The 16,290-nt window shown below is 39.8% G+C and overlaps 1 protein-coding gene across 8 annotated transcripts in view; it reads right to left on the bottom strand.

Annotated features, from left to right (window-relative positions):
* USP54 (ubiquitin specific peptidase 54) overlaps positions 1-16,290 on the bottom strand; it is a 93,511-nt gene that overhangs the window by 54,745 nt on the left and 22,476 nt on the right. The window contains exon 1 of one of the 8 annotated variants that reach the window (XM_041473872.1): positions 16,176-16,290. The exons of the other annotated variants lie outside the window; for them this stretch is intronic. The gene's annotated coding sequence lies outside the window, so the exon portion shown is untranslated. The remainder of the gene's footprint in view (positions 1-16,175) is intronic. 8 annotated transcript variants of the gene reach the window in all.

The following is a 16,290-nucleotide window of genomic DNA, read 5'->3' as shown; positions in this document are numbered from 1 at the left end:
CACAAAGTGGACCTTTTGATAACACTGGCTAGTGAAAACTTCCACAGAGGTGGGTAGACAATTCCCACCTCCCTTGTGATCAACAGCTGGGGCCAGATAATGTATTTGTTAGTACCATAAAAGCATTTATTTCCTCCTTCTTCGCTCAGGACAGTATTTGGTATTAAAATAATAGTTCTAGATGAAAGTATTAGTTCATTGAATTTTGTGTTTTATCTATACCACCATTATCATGTACCAAGACAGACTGTAACTCTCAGGTTCTTGACAGACTAATAACACACCAAGGTGCAAAATTAAAGCAGTACAGGAGAACTCACAAAAACAGAGTAAAGGCAGAGTGAGCAGCAGTTTATGGTGCCTTTGCTGGGTCCCAGTATTAAATGCTTACATCATTTTTTTCCTGTTTTGCTAAAACTGACAAGCAGAAGGAGCACTGCTGCACTGCAGAACATTACATAGATTCATACTTCACATAAAAATATAAAGCAAATGCTCTCAGCATGCACAACATGCTGATTATTCCTCTTTTTTAAGCAATCATCTGTGCTGTATAGCTATAAATAACATTTCAGCAGAATCACGAGTGTGCACACACATGCATAAGCTGAGTTTAAGATCATTACTATGTAGTTTTAGAGGAATAAGTATAACTAATAAGAACAGGGAAACTCATTTTTGATTCATTTGGCTCTGTATAGAGAAGCATTTGCTGTGAAACTCACTGAAGACTACAGAACTTGAGCAGGAAAAACACTTGCACACACCACAAGAAAAAGCTTACTTAATCAGAACATCCTGTATCCAACAGCAGTTAATAGCATATGGAAGAATAAAACAAACAAGTTGGGTGAAACATGCTATGACACCAAACACCTCACCAAGAACCTGGAACAGACAAGCACAGGTAGTGGAGCTATACAAGCAGGAGGCCAGCAGAAGAAAACTTCTGACCAATGCATTTAGGGAAATCAGAGGGAAAGACTGTCCCTGCAAGATGACGGGCTGGGTCCTGTCCTTTTCTGAATATGAAGCAAACAGACACGACCATACCTCAAGGCTTTTGAACCCAAACTAGCAAATAAAGTGTTTATAATACGCTGCCATGGCCTCCCTGTGGCTCCTGCAGCCCAAGACTAGACCTGACCAACTGGTCCATCGCTGGCTCAGCCAACAGCCATGGGCATACTGTGCCTCTCCCCAGCTGCAGACTCAGTCCATCACAGACCTTAAAAAGTAAAGAGCCATTTCGCAGGTCTCTGTAAATTTTGAAAAAGAGGATAATAACTTAATGTACAACAATCCTGAATTCACAGTTAAATATCAAATATAGGCAAAGTCATGAAATGGTTCTTACAAACACAGGAAAGGAACCCTTGTATAAGAGAATGTTGAGCTACCCCCATTACTTGAAATTTTACTTCCATTGAGAAGCCCCTTACAAACAGATAAATTGCTTGAATTCTTCTGGTATAAAACATCTTCTAAAGATAGTAAAAAAAAAAAAGCCCTAAAGTCAAGTTTAACAGATCTCACAATGTGAAAGAATAGATAGCTAAAACCGGCAAAGGATACTTTCTTTGTCAAACATTTCAGAAACACTAGAGAATAGGCCTAGTACACAAAAATGAAAGCTTCATGTATGCAGATTGTTATACAAACCTGTTTTCTGAAATACATATTTTTTATTTTATGTTAGAACTAATAATAAGGTGGGGCCGTGAGATTGCATATGAACTTTCACAAAAATCTGGCCTCACTGAATTCAAAATACAAATACAAATTTTTAAATTATGATTCACAAAACCTGGTTCTCTAAGTCTTAACAGACATTACCATAAGAAACGAATTACATACTGACTTAAAAAACTTATAACACTCTTTCCAAGATTTTAAAATATCAAAATCTGTAAGTAATGTGCTGGGGAAGAAAAACTCAAACAAACTGCTGTTCATTTTATAAGATGCAGAAACAATGACACAATTTCCTTCTATCAAAACCAAGCTTATGGAGATGATGCTATTGTTTTCATTCAGAAAGGTTGTTTTATCTTCACCAGAAAAGTACTGTGAAACTACCAAATGCAAAAGGGATTATTTTGTGTCCTGCTGTGGCCTGGAGAGATCCACAAAGCATGAAAGAGACTCTTGTTAAGCACAAGCAAGCTCTGTCCTAATGGGTCACAGAAGCAGAAGCTGTGCAAATGCAGTATAATACAAGCTGAACAGATCAGTTGGGTGTTGGAGTAAGAAAAAGAAGAATGATGTCAACAGCTTTCATTTTTTTTTTCTCTGCCTGGCAATGAAATGACCCAACTGAGTGGCACCAAAAGCTCCCGACAAAAAACCCACCAAAAAATCCCAAACCCATCCAAACAAAAACCCAAACCCCCTTACCTCCTCTAAAAACCCAAAATCTCTCCCAGCCAGAAAAAAACCCAAGCCCCAGGAAGCACTCAAGAGGAAGTATATACCCTGAACGGGGCCTTTCCAAATTATTTGTGTGTTGCTCATGGGCGGAAAAAGATCATGAAGAGATAGGTCACAAGAGCTCTTTTCTTAGCAACTGAAGAAACCTGTTAAAGATAAAATTAAAACAGTTCTGAAGGTGCCCAGGGAAGTTATAATACATTTAACCAACTAGTACATGTGCAAAGGAAAACACCTCTAATGAAACTCCATGCTGTTATTTTAAAACAGACTGACAAGGAGCAAATTTAAGGATATGTACACATGCTTTCATACACAAAAAGGAGGCCTGTCCTGACAGGACCGCAAAGTACCCAGCCAACAACAAATATTAAAGCCACTAATTTCAACACTGAAAGAGTACCTAGAGAAAACTGCAGTCTAGCTCAACATCAGACAATAAGATATCAACCTGCATTGAAAAAAAAAAAAAAAAAAAAAAAAAAAAAAAAAAAAAGGTGTGCTTTTACTTTAGAGATTGAGTTTAATTCCTTTCAGCAGTAATTCAACTTTTTCAATGCTTCTGTGGGTCTGAGCTCTACAAAAAAACAAGCAGCTACTTCTGTTACTCTCCCAAATCTGATGTTGCATTTGGCTGAAATCACTTGTGAAACTAAACATAACCCACATACCCTTTGAACAGGGACTCCCGGGAGTGCCGCAACGTTAAGCACAAAGGATTAAGCAGCTTCTGGCTTAGTCCAGCACAGAACACATGAAATTTAGAAAGCACAGCTTCCTAAACTTGTATCTTCTATTCAGTGTACTCGGTTCATCTTCTTCTTCCGCCACAGAGAAAAAATGCCCAGCCTACAATGATGTGTGCCACTCCCTAAGCAAAGTACCTCAGGGAACAGCACTGGAGCACAGAGAAGCTCTGGGGAAAGGTCTCAGGCAAGAGACAACAGCAGCTTTAGGGGTTCTTCCACTCCATCACACACAGTAGGAAACAGGAAAGTAACTGGGTCTCAGGATGGTAACATTTATGTAAGCATTTGGTTTCTGGCTTCTAATTATGGGTGCCATTCTTTAGGAGTGCGGCTATGCCATGTAACACCCCTGGGGCAGGGGTAGTCCCGTCCTGCCCTCTTGGGGAGATACCAAGGCTGTTCAAAGATGAAAGCTCCAGGGATTGTGTGGTATGGCTAGTCTTAGCACAAAATTTCCAGTAAGACATTTGGGGCCATTCAGTGACTGACAGGCTGGGAAAGTGAGACATGGTTGGTAAGAGGAAACGTGCACACAAGCCTATTTCCATTTTGTCTTCCCTAGATTTTTTTAAAAACATTTCTTTTTAAAAAAGTAGTATCTCTATTACTATTTAAATAAAATATAGCTTTTCTGATGTTAAAATACTTTCAGTCTTTTGGGAACTCACCAGAGCAGAAGGGTTAGGCACATCCATCTCAAAAACTGTGGAGGACTCCATACCCTGCCATGGCAATCCAAAATGGGCCCTAAGACTTGCTTCTTCCTGCAGGCTCCCATACAGGTTACACAGCCACCACTCCCTACACTGGGATCCCCTAGAGCGGGTCACAGGACAGAATCTTCACCTTCCAGTTGCAAAGCAGTCACACATTGCCCACACCTTCTCTTGCCAAATCCTGTTAGTGCAAGACCAGCTGATATTGCTCCAGGCTCGCATCTACAAGCATTGTAAGGCTGTACAATAGAACTTGTTTTCCCCAGAATTCCCCAGACAATATATTGGCAAACATAAGAAGCTGCTGAAGAGATGCAACTGTTGCGTTAGCAACTTGACGCAGAAAAAAACTCGGATCCAGAACAGCAGCAAGGCAATAAAAGGACAAAATCAAACACTGTCCTGTTAAAGTCCTCTCTCCTCAGAATAACTGGGCTTCAAGGAACAATCACCTGACATCTGGGAAAGCAACATCTGTAACAGCTATCCTTATCAAGAAGGGTTACCACACCACAATGGTATTTTCAGTTATGCCATTACACCATGACTTTTTTGAGAAATCATTTACAAAATTTTCCTTCAGTACTGACAAAAGCATTCAGACACAGTGTTACTATAATTATTATCCATTGCTTAACCAGCATTACAAGTCTTACAGCACTTCCTTATACACACACCTGTAAGGGAAACAGGAAAAAATAGTAATATTTTATCCAGATCAAGAGTCTATGCATCCTTCCTCTGTGATTAAGAAAATAAAATAAATCATGCACACACACGTGCGTGCACACGTGTAAGTAAGTGGATGATCTGGAAAAATCTTACATTTCTCATCCATCAGAACTGAGCTCACTCCATTTAAAGTTAAACTGTTCTGAGCTTGAGTGAAAAGGTACAGTATTAGAGGCATTTTCTTTGCTAGACTAAAAGGAAGTTACTCCAGCTTTTCAGCATTCTCATTTTTTCCCAGTACACCTAAGTTCTCCAATTCCAATAGACTCTGGTGACCCAGGTACTCAGCAATTTGGGACAGCAATATCCTCTTGTGAAATCATGTACATGAGATGCTCCAGAGAAAGTTTGTATAAATATGTATGGCATTACACATCACTTAAAAAGACTATTAATATGACTGTAATCTGGTTATCTGGTCTCACATCTTACATCTGTGTCAACTTCTAGGAGAAGCATCAAGGGAATAATATTAGTCGGAACATGGTGGAGTTGAAAAACTGTCATACTGAAAAAACATTTTCCAAATGCATTTGTTCCAGCTCTCTTAATTTTGCTTCTTGATTATGTTTATGCCTACTCAGAGGGGCAGTATGAGCATAAATTTCTCTAACACATTGCTTTAACTATACCCAACCATTCCCCCTTCCCATGGTAAATCAGTCTCCCTGCACTCCCTTCTAAGGGCCCTCAAGTCTAGCATAATATTGACTTCCACATTTCTAAGGGCATTATTAAATCCTGCCCCAAGTTTATGGTCCCAGTCTTCAACCAGCCATTAGTTACATTATAAAGCAAGTGCTTCTGTTTCCTCTCCCTCAGAGAAGATGGAAACATACCAAAAACATCTAAAAATCTATCTGGTTATCCTCCAAATCACTCCTTTCCTGCCAAGCACACAGGGAAGCTCAGTAGCAAAGCAGCAGGTGTGCCAAAACCATTGTTCAACCTGACAGCCACCACAGTCTGCTTCCTTCACTCCACAGGCTGTTTGTCATGTTTCTCTGGCCTTAAACAGAGAACTCTTTAACCTGGAATCATCCTGTTTGGGTTTTTAAGATACCTAAAACTCTTGAGACCACTTTCATAACCTACAGACATAACTACATCATAAGTTAACAATTTCAGAAAACACAAACTTCTGTATATCCACTGCAACACTTCTCCATCAAAAAACCCCAAAAGGTTTCTGAACTGTCAGTCATAATAATAGTAATAAAAAAGCCTACAGCTTCTCTAACTCCCATGAAATACAGTATTCCAGAAAGAGGATGTATAATCTCAGACAACCTCTGAGAGGAACCTTATTAAATAACCAAATGAAGCCAAAATCTTGGGGCCACCATAGTAGTGTGAAGAGGACACTTCTCCCTCCACATGAGTACTCTGGGGCAGGCAGTTCACACTTAGGCTCACAGAAGCAAATTCAGCTCACAAAATTAGCACATTTGGAGAGATGGCAAGAGGGGAGGAGGGGGTTTGCTTTATGTCCTACTAGGTTAGTGACCTGAATCAGCTTATCAAGAAGTTACAGTCAGGGCAAGGACACTGGGACTTCATCTCCCAGGTACAGATCAGATGAATCCTGCCTCTGAAGACTATAATCAATGTCTTTGTAATTCTTGTCTGTTTTAGGCTGCCTGAGAAGACATTCCTTATAAAAACAATCTGGAATGCATTAGAACAGGTAGAATGTTTGTTATACTGAATGTCAAGTATTAGAACTGATACATAGATTATTCCCCCTTCCTTCTCTGATGACAAAGTCTAGAACTGGATTTATCATTTTGTGGAATTAGAACTTCTGCTTAGTATCACTAAATATATCAAAATAGTGTGAGGGGTTTTGTTTCTTTTTTTTCAAATGTAGAAATTTAAACAAATACATACTTTTTGCTAAGCTGAACTGCAAAAAGTATGAAATAGCAGTGACAGACTTCAAACAATCACAAAACTATTACTATTTTTGGAAACAAGACGCTTAATAGAAGGCGGGGGATCAGGAAAACATAAAGCAAGTTGACTTTTATAAATCAGCACATTAAAATAATATAAAAGCTCTGCATATATTTAGTACCTCATTTCATGATCAACTTTCTTACACAGGATCCAACAAGTAGAGGGAAGGAAAACAACATCTAACAACATCAAAAAAGCAGTCTGGAGCACTTCTGACTGAGTAATTATTATATGGTAAAATAAGTGGGATGGGAAATGAATTGCCAACATCCTTTCCAGCTGTAACAATTGATATGGTGAGAAGAGATTCTGACAAGTTTTATCTTCAAATTTATCATGGATACTATTAGACAGAAAAAGTTATGGTATGGCAGACCAGAGGCAGCTTATGTCTTAGAAAGTACCTTTCACAGAGGTAGAACATCATAAACAAAGTGTACACATATGAAATACCATTAGCTAGCAGGACTGGAACTCTGAAAAGCGAACTATTAACTAACTGAAGCAATATTCTTTCTTTGTATCTTAGAAACAAAAGCCAGCCACATTGAAAAGCAGAATTTTCTATCTTTCAGTACCATATGTAGGAGAGAATTCCTATGACAACCTGAATTCAATCAAAACAGTCACATCACAGTGGTGGTGATGTTGAATTAAAAATCAGAAAGACCTACCTTCAGAAGCTGCTTTCTATTTATTGTGTGAACTCCACACTGGTATCACAACAGAAGCTGGAGAACAGAGCAAGTTAGGAAAACTGAGGACTCACTGTGAGAGTAACTGCTCAGATTAATACTTGCACAGAAAAATTGTTTAAGGGAGGAGGAAAGAGCTAGAATAGCATGGGAGGGGATAACCTGCTGTTCAAACAATAGGAAGCTGTTAAAACAAAAAAACAAGGGCCTCCCTAAGCACAGGAAAGTCTAATTCAAAAAGCATTGCCCCCACTGCCACCTACCAGGCAGGCAGCTCTGACAACAGAGATAAGGCCTGAGGCCCAGCCCTGCTCACAGACACAACCCCCTCGGACACAGGGCCAGGCAAGGAGGAGGAAGGTTTTCCAAACCCTTTTATAAAAGAGACCAGACTGGGGGCAGAGGAGGGGGAGACAGGGCTGCAAGGGCTGACTTCATTTTACAGCAGCAGCCTGCCTGTGCAAGGCAGGGCTCCCCTCAGTGTGACAAGTGAACTGGAAAGGTTCCTGCAGACTCTGCAGTTAAATTTCAATGATTGTTTTCTCGTAGAAGAAATTGATAACCAGGAGCAACATGTCACCATTTAACAGAAAAAAATGGAAAATACTCAAAAGACAGATTCAGTTTTGGTCCCGCAGTTTACAGCCCTGCAGTTTCAATACAAACTTAAAAGCAGTTTTTCCAAGAACAATTATTGCAGGACACTTCCTGGAACCATCCCCAAAGCCAATCATACAGATCACAGAAAAAAGTAGTTTGTTCAGAAAAACAGCTTTCTATCCCCAAAACCTCCCATAATCTCAGCATTGGCATTACTACACAATTATTCCCAGACACTCTTACAGTACAGCTCCAGGACAGGGCTGCCATCTGCATTCAGCATCAATTTGTTCTTCTAACATGGTCACGTTTAGAGCACAGACAGGGAGACTTACTGTACATCCAAGACCAAAATAGCTGTAGAGAAAGCTTTGGTTATGTTACCAAAAAAAACCCCCAAACCAATGCACACCATTGTCTTGCTGCCCCAGCACAATATAACGCTAACAGGATCAGATTGAAACATAATAATGCTTTGGACATACAAGGAATTGAAGATACTATCCCCACTGGGACCATTTACCTAATAGAAACAAACAATGCAAAAAGGAAGCATTTGGAATACAATTAAACTGGTTTGCCTTAAGAACAATTTAGTCTTGCAGGATAGAAGGGGCAGAGCCAAGTTTTAACCATGTCTTCCCATAATGATAGACTTCTGGAGGGACAAAAATAGGAGAACAAGAAAGGAAAAAATATAGCAAAAGCACAATAGTCTAAGCAGTTTTAACCTCATGATGCTTCTACACAACTTTTTTTTTTTTAAGATTTAGTATGAGCAAATTTCAAATAAAGTAATTTTCTGAAGTGCACTGACACTGTCGTAATTGTGAACAAAAAACAGTCTAATGTTCAGTAATCATGCTGGGCTCAAAACCTCCTCCACAGCTGTGCGTGGTTAAAGCAGCATGTTAACTCTGTAGCACTCTCCTCAAACAGCTTGTTTTAAGGAAGCCAAACCACTTAAAAACACAATTTGCAACACCAACACAGACTTTTGCCAGGCAAAAGCAATATGCCAAACCTCATTTTTAGCATACAGAAAGAGTGACCAAGTCTTCCAGGTGTCTCACACTATTTCTTGGATCTCTGTGCTTATTCTCAAATATCTGTAGAATTGTACCAAGAGTAAAGTGGCATTATTTCCACAAAACAGTGACCCAAGGTTGGTAAGCACCCTTGCAGAGAAAACACTGGTCTCTACACTCCTTCAGTCCTCCTCCTTCCAAAGCACAAAGCATTTGCCTTTCCTCCTCAGACACAGAGACCACATGCATCCCCCATGACTCCACTGACCTTCTTGATGAGGTGATGCTGGCCAATGCTCACAAAAGGGCAAAAGCATCTAAATCAGTAACATCAAGAGCTTTGTGGTGCTGATGTTTGCAAATTCCTATTCGCTTCAGCCACAGTTTCCATAATTTTAGAACTCATTTGCAGCTTTTTGATAAAGTGCTTCAGGTCTCCACACATACTTGAGTAACTGCAAGAAATATGGATCCAATTGTGGAAATTTTCAAACACCTGCTTTGACATAATTTTGCACAGTCCCTCAGCATGTGGATAGTGGAGACTACCAGTTACCTGTCTAAACAATAACGAGTTCTTCAATACTCCAGTGCATGAAGAAAGCATGAAAACTATTTCTAAATCTTCCCTTGAAAGCAAGATCAGTTCTGTTTCCATCACACCTAAAATTAAAACTTTTTAGAATCATACAGCAGCAAAGGGCAATAAGGGTTTTACTACTAAAACAAATCCCTCTGCATTAGACAGAAAATAGGAGCTCACTCTGTGCTGATGAGGGTCAGACAGTTCAAACAGCAAGCAGGGCTCCATGCCTGGAGCAGAAGCAGGGAGACAGGTCCCCAGCTGAAGAACTACAGGGCTACTGCACTCACGAAAGAAAACTTTGCCAAACATACCAGCTAAGAATCTGACTCACTGCCACAAAACTACTTCTAACATTTCATCTAAATTAGTACAGCACAGCAACCCTCAAACTGTTCTGGTCAAGTACTGCAGCCCTCAGGGCAACTGGGACAGCAATGGTAGCAATTATCCAGCCATCCACACAGCTACCTCAGACAGAAATGAGGCAGGAAAACCAGGCAAACTAAACCAACAGAGACAAGCCCAAAATCTCTGCCTTCCTTGCTTTTTTGCTTTGGTTCAGACATCAGCAATCTGAAGCAAATGTATCTGCAAATAACCCCATCTGTTAGAAGCATGCATGCCAACAGCATACCTTCACAGCTGGCAAGATAAAGAGAGATAGCCAAGAAAAATGAAAAAAGTGTAAGTCAAAAAAATAAAAGCCTGAAGAAAAAGTATAGATGACAGAGCTGAAACAACCATTCTCTTAAGACTGAGAAGAGTTCTTTTCCAAATGTCTACAGTCATATGATTTTGGCTTCCTTCTACTTTTGCAGATCTTTTAGCTTCCTACCTAGCAAAGGCTATGCTAGCCCTTCCCTTCACCTTCATATAATTACCCACCACAGCACTCCCACTCATAAAGCTGTAAATGCCAGCACACTTAGTACAGTTTAAATACCCTAAGTTTGTCTACATGGAGAAGTTTGTCAGGAATAAATGCTACATGGTAAAGATTAAGTTTCTTGACTGCCAACAAAGAAGTTGGTTGCAGAAGATCCTGCCAAACTCTCACAGATCAGTTCTTACTCTTCTCATCTGATGCTGCAGGTGGCAACCAGTGTAGGACCACATTACAAATTGCCTCATGAAAATAATGTGGGTTAAAAATAACCAGAAGATAAAAGTATGAAGCGGGCTACTTTTATAATTTCAGTTATTCAGAATACAGAGTAGTCCTGCAGTATGCACTTTTAAGTGGCACAACATAGATCAGCAAACTACAGAGGGGTACAGGAGCAGAGAAAACAGTAGTTACAGCAGCTTCTTTATGAGCTTTGTCACCAAAGTCAAGACACCATGCAGATGCACTAGCCACTAATTTCTAGCACAGGTAACTTACAGTATGTTCTGTGATACAGCTGTGACAAGCTGACAGCTGCTACCAGGGCGGATCTGCTCACCATCACGTGCCCGTTCCACTCCCCTTATGCTAACACTGCTAAGTTTGCAAAATGACGTGTAACAGGACAGCAAAAACCAGTTGGCAAAAAACAACTCTACCAGTGGAAATTTTATTTTTTCATTAGCCTTCTCACTCAAAAGCAGGAAAGTAGGCCGGGTGAACAATGCTTCTTGACAGTGGCCTGTAGTTAGATCCTCCTACCCAGATAACAAAGCTGCCCCTCCATCTGCAGTCAGATGGCTGTGCAGCAATCCCGAACACAGACGGAAGGCGCAGTTTCATTTAACTGAGGGAAACAGCAGACTGTGTCAGTCTGTGTACTTTCCCTGGCCTCACACTCCCACTGCTTTCAAGAACTGCATTGAGCTGTGAGCCACTTGCAGGAGCCACTTCAACCAAGAGCTGAACAGGGAGAGAGCAGGAGCACCCAGTCCAGACCCAGCCACCTGCCCTGCGCTGTCGTTAAGCAGCCACACTGAAGATGCACTCCACGAGAGAGAACTGATGCAAACTAAACCCCCCCGGTTAACCTCTTCTAGACTCCTTCTTTTGAGTAAGCACACTGTTCTGGGACACTAGTTTTTAACTTGGAGAATGCATCCCCTGAACTTTTAAGAAGTCTGAAAACAGATGTTTGCCCGCTTCACTGAAAATCTCTGAGGTCAAAAAAGTTAATTCTGTGGATAGAAAGCAGTGACCATCAACAATTTCTTTTTTGGGGTCTGAGGAGAGTGAAGAAGGTGGGTTAAGAAAGAGAAGCTCATGTTGCCACATCAGCAGTGCAATTTTCAAGAGGATGGAAAAAAGACCCAAAAAATCTAACAACAGTCTTAACAAACTTTAGGGCAATGTGTTCAAACATAATGGGCAAATACATACGCTGTACTCAGCTGACCTTTCCCACATGGCATGACAACTGTTTAAATAAGGTCTGGGGAGTGGGGAGGCACAGCAAAATCTTGCTTTTACTTCATCAACATAACTTTAGACTCAAATGGACTCATATTAAGAAAAAAAAATCCATTCTGTTTTCTCTTACCATCCCAGTTACTCTTCTTTATTAAAGTTAGATAACCCAGAGCTATTCAAATAGCTTGTAAATTACAAGACAAGCAAAAATCTTTTTTTGCCTTTTCTCGTATAAAAGAAAAACCAAACCAAGCATAGTGATGTTTTGGTAGCTACCAAAAGAGAATCAGAAATATTTTTCAAGACTACTCAAGCACTGACTAATGTGAGGACAAAGCTTTTACGCCCCCACTTTCCTTCAGCCTCCCAACTGCTCATTCTCATCCTTGTGCAACCCTTCAACATGGCAACACAACAACCTGGACAGGGTAAACAGCAGCCAGGTGGAAAGACGGGCCAGGGTGGTTTGAAGTCAGATCTGTTCCTCAACGTTCCCTACAAAGCCTCCACAAGCATTTTCTGTGTGGAGCAACTTGGGGTGCTAGAACCAGTTAAATTAGTTTAGACTACATCTGTTCGAGTAAAATCTAAACTAGCTTTAGAAACAAGCTTGGGAGCAATGAAGTGGAAACAGTTCCTTCATAGGTGAAGTCCAGTCATTGTTATCAAGAGTACTATTGTCATAATTCCATTACAAACCCTATACTTAGACAAACTAATCTGGTTCATTTATAATCTTAAGAGTAAAAAGTTGGTATATACACTCAATATTTTCCCCTTAACTGATAAAAGCTATTTTATTTCTTATGTTTATGTCCTACAAGGCAGAGTGCTCCTCATCAAAACTAGTCTTTCTTTTGGCAGATGATTTAAACAAACAAAAAATAAATACTGGGAGAAAAACAAAGTGCTAATACCCTCAGCACATTATTATAAACATATCCTGCTAGCAATTTGACTTTCTACATCTAGGAACTCTTAAGAGTGACTCAAACTAGTTTTACCTGTAGCACTGGGAAGTCTTGAAGACTACAAAAGCCGGGGTTTAAAACTTACCAAAGACAAGCAAGAATCTAAATACCACTCTTTACCACAGAGGTAACACCACAAATACCACAAATAACTGCACTTCTTGTTTCTAATACCCTCCCAAAACCACCACAAAAATAAGACAAGCAATTCTGTTGCATACTTTCTCCCAGTGACTGCCAAACACATTGCACTGTGTTTAATCCATCCTGCTTTTTGTGACTCGCACCTCAGTAAGTGGACCCAAGCCAACAGAATGTTTTATAAATACCCTATCAAAAAAGGTCTTCTTGACTGCAAGTAAGACACCAGGTTATAGATGCCTGTTAATCAAGCAAAGCACTAAATTAAATTTCTTGGTCAAAGCATGAGCACATTCTTTGAGTGACTGCGATGCCATGCTGTGTTCAAAGCATCTCCTGTCACCTCTGCAGCTGGGAAAGACACACATACAGAGTTTTCTGCCTTAAGAGGCATGGTACAAAATCATTTTCCTGTAGAAAAAGGAATTTCCTTATTAATATGATCACAGGTTATTGAGGAATTAATTTGACTAAGTTTGACTAAGTCAGGAATCAGGAAACTTTTCCTACATAAAGCACACATATGGCACAGAACCAGCATAACTGGAGTGATATATCTGTACCCATTTTTCCTACTCTAGTCAAGAACTTACATAATTTTGTGACCCTAAATTACAGCACACAACCTGTAAACCTTGAATCTTAGCAATGCTGTGATACTTGACAAAAGGCTTGCAAGAAGTCTTGAGAAAGGAAATTGTGCAAGTTTGTTTCACCTGCCTGCGTCAAGTAAAACCAATGCTTTTCAGCCTCTTATCTGACACAAAAAGGAGATGACAGGTTGAAGGTGTAAGATTCACTTTGGAAAATATCTTGCATCACTGTGAAACCCAAATGAAAGTAAGCCTGGCTGTATTACTTTATTTTTGTATCACTTAATTTAACAGAAAAACAAGATCACAAAGCCATAGTAATGAAGAAGGTGATGAGACTCATAAAATATTCTCTTCCACAATTTCACATTCTGCATTAATTATTTTTCTGTTCTGTTTTATTTGTGTCCTGTGACTGAAGCTTGGCAGACTGATATGCAGTCAGGATGTACATATATAGCATGGAACTCCAAGAGCATTTAAATCCATGCCACAACACTGAAGAGCTGAAAACAAAAGTCAATGCCACACAAGATTCCAGGAATCCTCCCAATCACTATGGGGAATTAGTATCTTAAATCAACTTTTATTTTCAATTCATAAAACTAAGTCCTCTATGAAAACATGCCATTAGAAAGAAGAGAGGAAGTAACAACAACTCTTGAATCAGCTTTCTTTTCACCTTGAAATATTTTCTAATGATTTCCTTAGAACAGCCATTACTTCTAAAAATTTCATGCACCTACAAAAGCTGTTGCAGATGCTTACATTTCAGTGACTTTTTCAACAGTACACACAATCACATCTCATGATGGCTATTGTTTATTTCACAGCCAGTGAAATTAAACCAGCTTAAGATGCTAAGTATGAACAAGAAGGGTAAGAAATAAGTGATGACATCCAGAGGAAACAGTAAGCCACTTGCCAAAAATCTATGAAAAGTCACATCTGTCACAGTAATATGTCCTGTAATGGAAAAATACACTTAAAAGTTAAAGAGATTTTCAGGTAGAAAAGTAATTGACCAGATTGCACCCTGTGGACTAATCCTGCCATGCCCTGGATTACCTACTTGTTCACCTTAGCCTGGTGTCCCATGGAACATCCCACTGGACTACAAGCCTGCTTCTGACACGACACCCATACTGTCTGCATAAATATGGGAGAAAAAAAAGAAAAAAAGTAGTAACACTAGCATAATGTGTCATTCACTCCATTTCCTCTCCCCGAGGTGTAAGGCACACGCGAAGAGCAAGTATACATTAACAGACCTAAAGACTCCATTGGTCTTAAAGCATGCCAGATTAACATATTCATCCCTTTAAAAAGCCCACTGTTAATATGTCAATTGGGATGATGCATTTTCCAGGACAAAGGGCATCAGGGCTGATCTATCTATGCAGGATGCCCTCTACAAAGACCAATACAGAATACCAAGTAGTATATAAACATCAGCAGCTAAATTTAGAGAGCAAAAACATCACCCATTGAATACTGATTAGACTGAAATGCTATCAAGACAATAGAAAAAAGAAACCTGCAGAATGATGGATTCAGAGGTATGCATTCAAAACCAAAAATAGCACATCTCTTAACATATACATATACAAGTATTTTTGTTTATTTAAACAAAGACTTACTCCAGAACCCTGCTCTGCAAGATTAGAAGAGACTACATCTACTTTGGAATCCAATGTAAAAAATTAGATGTGGTAGAGATGGGCATTTCCAAATCAGGACTTCAAAGAGAAGTCAGCTTACATTTTTAGCATAAGAATGCCCAAGAGACTACTCTAGTTCTTAAGAACCAAGCCTGCTAAACCCATGCTTTACTTGGTCATATCCTTCTGCTACCCAGAAAATTACAGAGGTTCTCCTGCCAACTTTATCTTCACATGATGATTCCCCTGAGCAGGGAATTTTTTTCTTTATTTCTGCCAATTTTAACTTGTCTGGTGAAAAGTGAACATATTAGCCAGAAATTAGAACTACAGATATGAAGATTAAATGAATGTTCAAAGAAAGATTTCAATTACTCCCCTCACCTTATAAAGAAAAAAAAAAAAATCCCAACCAACCAATAAAAAATACAAAACCAAAAGCCCCAAACAAAGCTACAAGCAATCCTTTGCCTTTCTTCTCCAGAACCAGCAAACACAATTTCTATGCATACAAATAATTAAGCGGTGTGAATTCCCCACGGGCTTACACATTCCCACCTAACTGGCAAAAGGTCCAGTCTCTTTTCCATGCAGGGGGGACATAATCTTCCACTGGCAAGGCAGGAAGAGCAGCTCTGTGACATCTGACATCCCTTCTCTAGTCCCAGCCCGAGCGTTTGGATTTGCCTTAATTTACCCAAGTATAAAGAGTAGAATTTCGCGCAGCACTTTCCATCAAGGACAGTAGGTACACAGCACAATTCATCATCATGGAAAACACAATCAACTAAGGCAGTATCTGCTGCTCACTTACTATCTAAGCAACAGTTTAAACAAGCAAATGCAAATGAAACATACAACATAATGGATGGCCGTATTACCAAAAAAAAACAACCAAAAAAACCCCAATTAAATCTGCAAATAATTAAACACCCTGCACACAGCACATTTTTCCCACCTAGCCTGCTGAAGGAGAAAACCTTTCACGTGCTTGCACGGCAGGCAGCCCCACACAAACCAAGCCGACACGTGCTGCAGCGGCCCCGCACCGAGACCTTTCCCGCCGCTCCCGG

Source organism: Pyrgilauda ruficollis, unplaced genomic scaffold, assembly GCF_017590135.1.
Source record: "Pyrgilauda ruficollis isolate IOZ18807 unplaced genomic scaffold, ASM1759013v1 scaffold11, whole genome shotgun sequence".
In the NCBI taxonomy this organism is placed as follows: Eukaryota; Metazoa; Chordata; class Aves; order Passeriformes; family Passeridae; genus Pyrgilauda; species Pyrgilauda ruficollis.
Note: the sequence above shows the minus strand (reverse complement) of the source record. Positions and strands in the feature narration are given on the sequence as shown.